Raw genomic sequence first — 5,553 nt, 5'->3', positions numbered from 1 at the left:
AGGTGCAAGACACAAGGAGGTGGTGTCTCCTCAATAAATCAAATGGAATTATTATTCAGTCCAGCAGTTCCACTCCTAGGTAGACACCCCGAAGATCTGAAAATAGATATTCAAACAAGAATGTGTACACAAGTGTCCATGGTGGCATGTTTCACAATAGCCCAAAGGTAGAGACGATGAAAATGTCCTTTCATCAATGAACAGATAAACAAAATGTGGCACAGCCATACAGTGGAATATTATTCAGCCAAGAAAAGGAACGAAGTTCTGATACATGCTGCAACACGGATGGACCTGGAACACACGCTCAGTGAAAAAGGTCAGTTACAAAAGACTGAATATTGTGTGATTCCATTTATGTAAAGGACCCCAAATAGGCAAATCAAAACAAACAAACAAACAAACAAACAAAAAACAAAATCTGGTTAGTGATTGCCAGGGGCAGGGGGAAGGGGAGACAGGGATGAGTGCTGATGGGACTGGGGTTTCCTTTCTAGGCGATGGAAATATTTTGCAGCTAGATAGTTGTGATGGTTCCATGACATTGTGAGTATACTAACCACCACGGAATTGTATGCTTTATAATAGTTTCATTGGAAAATTTATGGGTATTTTACAAGGAAGCCTTTGATCTCAGGAGCTGGCCTGCACCTACCCTGCCCGAGGGTGAGCACCTCATGCTCCCTTCCCTCCAGGGTGAATGCTGAAGCTTTTTGCTGAGATCACAGCAAAATAAAACGGTCATGCATCCTTCAGCCTGGGGCCCTAAGAGACTGCTGTGAATACAGCCCTTTCTAGTCAGCCCTCACTGGATACAGGAAGCAAGAGCGAAATAGACCTTTGTTGCTTAAGGCTAGCAAGATTTGGGGTTGCTTGTTACTACAGCATAACCTAGCATTTCCTGACTAATACAAGAAGTTTTGGTTGTATTTGTAAGCTTTGATTTGTTTCTTTACAGATCCAAATTTTTTTCATATGAGTAGCAGATATATGGCGTTTGTTATGTAATTTTCTGTATGTTTTAAATATTATTATTTTTTAAAATTTTACCAGATGGCATGTGCACTCATGGGAGTATGGGGGAGTGAGAAAGCACCCCCCATGGGACATGGTCACGCCATAATCCCTTCTCCTCCATTCTTTCCTCCTTTTGGGATTTTGGGCATGCACACACATGTGCCAGGTGTGTTTCTCAAGCTGCTGAGCCCAGGAGTCAAACCATGCAGTTGGCCATGTGGGATCCAGCCACCTTAACCACCATGCCACTAGCCGGGCCTAAATATTTAAATTTTTAAGGAAAAACAATATTGGAGACTAGGAGAGAAAGAAGAGGAAGGGGAAGCAGCTGGAGTGATGGGCTCTTTCATCTACCCTGGGAATTGTTTCTCTGGGCTGGGGCAGTCAGAGGGGGTGATCTGACTTTCTCCGGCCAGCTCATCACTGCTGGGCAGATCCTCCTCACCCTCCTTGCCCTCACCCTACTTCTTCCCACTTGTCACCATCAGACGCATCACACATTTGTGTGGCTATTGCCCCTCTCCCCTTGAGAAAGCAAACCCCTTGAGATCAGGGATCTCGTTTTACAATCTCAGTGCCTAGAACAGGGCCTGGTGCAGGAGGATCACTCAACGCTCACTTATTAAAAGAACACATGCATACCACTGCTTCTACCAACCCCCGTCCAGGGGCCGGGGAGAGGGGCAGGGGCCGCATCCTCTCCCTGTCCCGCATTCTTTCTCACTTGCTTTCCCCCAAGGTGGATGCCCACGGGGCTGATGAAAGTGTAAGCAGCCCTTCATTCAAAGGTTCAGGCATATGGCCCAGAACTGTGTTTCTGCGTTGTGTGTGTTTGCCTGTCTGTCTGTCTGTCCCAGGACAGGATGAGGGGACTTGGGGGCTGCTCATGCAGCCTCCCCTCCTACTTCATCCCCTGTCCGGGTGGGAGTCTGGTTAAGAAATTCCAAGAGGTAGGGCCAGCTGGTGGTGTGGTTAAGGCACTCGATCTCACACGCGGTTCGAGTACTGGACCCAGCAGCTTGAAAATCATGCTCTGTGTGTGTGTGTGTGTGTGTGTGTGTGCATGCCCAAAATCCTGAGAGGAGAATGGAGAAGGGATTACAGCATGGCCATGGCGGGTATTTCTCACTTTCCCTCTCTGTCTCTTTCTCTCTGGTGAGTGCGCACATGCTATAGTAAAAATCTTAAAAAGAAAACCAAGAGGGAGGGACAGACAGCCCCTCCCACCAGGTCTCCCCACGGGCCTCAAGGAGGGCCTTGGAGCCCGACTTTCTCCACCGGTAGGGTGCATGTTGCGAGGGCGCATGAGCAGCCTCCATGAGCAGCCTCTGTCCGGACACTTAGCTGCAGAAAGGCCCTGACCACTTGGGCGTGGAGACGCTCCGGCTCCATCAGCCCCCGCAGAAGCCTGAACCCGTGTAATTAGCCGTAATGACACATGGCGGGAGCTTCCAGCATCTCAGGCTCTAATGACACGCTCGCCTCCCAGGCACTCTCCTGGACCAGGGAGGCTCTAATTAGATCTGGCGCCAGCAGGTGGGGATCCAAGGTGAGAGAGTAAAGGGGCGAACCCTGGCCTTGGAGTTTATTGACCCACAAACCAAGTCCAGTCTGGCTACAGTTTGACCATGAGGCTTTGGGCAAGTTCATTCATTTCTTTAAGCCTCCATTTTCTTCTCTGTAAAATGGAGTTATGAGTTTACACACGAAGGGCTGTGGTAAGGAGCGCGAGTCCCCTCCTCCAGGGAGGCTGCCAGTGGGCCTGCAGCAGGTCTGGGTGAGATGGGCCTGCACAGCCCCAGGCCAGGACCTGGGTCCTGGGAGGAGTCTGGGTTTGGTGCACAGGAAATTGCTAAAGGCCCGTTTAGCAAAAGATACTTCTCAGAAAGCTCATTGAAGATCTACTGCCCTGTATTAGCACATTAATTGATTTTGTGAAAAATTTTAAAGGTTTTTTCCTTTTTACTTTGTTTAAAGAACATTCTTCTAATGGATACATATTCTTCCTAGCAGTGATTCAAGGACTTTCAATTTGCTCAAGGCTGAGGGTCGTAAGACATTTACTCTTCTGGTGCATTTATTCCTCTTAAATGGTGTCCTATAAATATACTTTTCACAGTATCGCCTGGGAATTTTTAAAAAACTAATTTTCTGTCTTCTCAGCACTTTAGCATTTGGGAGATTCTATTGCAGATTTTGTTAAATAGTCAACTCAACAAACTGTCCAAATTTACTGCTTAGCCCAAAATGTATCTTTTCATTATATTTTTATTTTACTTTCATTAAAGTTTTACGTGCACTTTCCCTTGAAAGACTTATGAAAAATAGTCATCTCTTGCTTAATCTGTCTGTGCCCCAATTCCCAGTCATCAAAGGAGACTGCTTTTTCTTTTTTTAAAAAATAGAGCAATACTTGAGACCAGCAGATGGTGTAATGACTAGGACACTAGACTCCTACATAGTCAACCGCAGTTTGAGTCCCAGACCCGGCAGCTTAAAACTCATGCTAGGCGCCAGTGCTTGCATGCCAAGATCCTGAGAGAAGAATGGAGAAGGGATTGTAGCGTGGCCATCCTGCCTAGGGGGTAATCTCTCTCTTTCTGTGTCTCTGTCTCTTGGGCAAGCCCACACCTATAGCAAAAATCTCTCTGTAAAAAGAGAGAGAGAGAGGGAGAGAGCAATACCTTTATCTATTTATTTACTTATTTGCTTGTTTGTGTATTTTAGTACTTGCCTATAGGCCACGTGCATGTGCTGGAGTGAGAGAGACAGAGACAGAGGTGGAAAGTAAGAAGTCACCTCCTGGGGAGGCGGCTATGTTCACATCCCTTCTCCATTTCCCTCTAGGGACTCTGGGCACACATGCACATGTCCCTGGCATGAATTTCACGCTGCCAGATCTGGGACTCGAGCTGCTCAATTCACCATGCGGGATCCAGTCACCTTAATCTCCACACCACCTGCTGGCCCCAAGGCAATCCCTTTTTAAAGAGGAAACAACCATTTCATTGTTGTTTACCTGTCTGCTATAAACAACATGCTTATACTGTTATTTCTTTGTTGTTTACCTGTCTGCTTATAAACAACATGCTTATACTGTTATTTCATTGTTGTTTACCTGTCTGCTTATAAACAACATGCTTATACTGTTATTTCTTGATTTTCAGCTTTAGATCTAATCTACTGCCTTCCTCCTTCGGAAGATTAGAATTTCCTTCCTGAACACCCCTGCCCCCTGCTTCTCCTCATACCATCTTCTCTATGGGATCACAGTGTAATTTTGGGTTGGATAAGTATTGGGGTTCAGCATTGTCGACGGCTCCCATGGATAGTTCTCTGACTACATTTATACTCTTGTTCATCTTTCTGTTTTTCTGGAATCACTAGTTTTCCTGTTTTTGTTTGCTTGGTTTTCAGATGCCCACCCCGGTTTCCCCGAACCCTCACCAGCAGGTGAGCTCAGCAGGTAACACACCCGCCGCCTCTTTTCCTCGGTGACACCCACCCGGGAGCCGCCTTCAACGCCTCATGGAGTTATGCTACGTGGGGTTTAAAACACTGTGGGTTTTTTTTTTTTTATTTCAAATTACAGAAAATGTGCAAGAACGGTACAAAGAACTGCATATGCCCTCCGCCCAGATGTCCCATTGAAGTGTCACCAGTTCCCATGATGGCGTTGAGAGAAAGGGACTCAGTCTGGCATCACCTGTCGCCTCCCTCGTCTCCATCTCTGGTCTGATTCCTCTGTCCTGCCTGAAGTTTGACACTCCTGGTGCCTTCGAAGGTAACAGGGTCGCGCTGGGTAGGACGCCCCCTCGTGGCCACCCCGCGTCCCCTGCTTGGACAGGACCGTCACAGAGGGGACGCGCGGCTCCTCTCATCGCCTCCTACCTGGTGACAGTTGATGTCAATCTATGTTTTCAACAGGCTACAATCTGTTACTATCATTTATTTTTACTTTCAAATTACACCAGATTTGATCAAATGAAGCCCTTTCCGGCAGGCTCCGGTGTTAATCCCAGGGGCGCCGACTTAGCACCACTGATCATTCTGTTTAAGCTTCCTTGTTTATTTGTTCTATGAGCGAGAGAGACAGAGAGACAGCACCCAAGAGTCTCGACATCACGAACCGCCTGCAGCTCAGCCAGCCCCCGGGTCATGGGCACACGTGTGCCGGGAGGTCTCCAGACACGGACACAGAACCGTCCCAAGTGGGGCAGCCCCGGGGTGTTGTCTGTTACCACCGCAATCGTCAGGCCCTGGTGAACTGACCGTCCAGTTCTCCCCTGTCAAGCTCCTGTCCCTTTAGCGAGTATAAATAAGAGGTTTTTTTTTTTCTTTTTTTGAGAGGTTTTTGCTATAGGGCACGTGCGCTCGCCAGACAGACAGAGAGAGACGTAGAGACAGAAAGTGAGAAATCACTCCCCAGGGGGGATGGTCACGCAGCAATCCCTTCTCCTCCATTCTCCTCTCGGGATCTTGGGCACGCACACATGCCCGTTCTGAGTTTAAGGCACTGGACCCGGAACTCGAATC

The 5,553-nt window shown here is 47.7% G+C and overlaps 1 long non-coding RNA gene across 1 annotated transcript; it reads left to right on the top strand.

Annotated features, from left to right (window-relative positions):
- Positions 1-213: 213 nt before the first annotated feature.
- On the top strand, positions 214-4,936 carry LOC106735927 (uncharacterized). Its single transcript, XR_001371109.2, has 3 exons — positions 214-319; positions 4,435-4,483; positions 4,610-4,936. It is a non-coding gene; the product is annotated as an uncharacterized LOC106735927 (long non-coding RNA).
- Positions 4,937-5,553: the final 617 nt, after the last annotated feature.

Source organism: Tupaia chinensis, unplaced genomic scaffold (assembly GCF_000334495.1).
Source record: "Tupaia chinensis unplaced genomic scaffold, TupChi_1.0 Scaffold000575_1, whole genome shotgun sequence".
In the NCBI taxonomy this organism is placed as follows: domain Eukaryota; kingdom Metazoa; phylum Chordata; class Mammalia; order Scandentia; family Tupaiidae; genus Tupaia; species Tupaia belangeri.
This window is presented reverse-complemented; position numbering and strand designations above follow the sequence as displayed.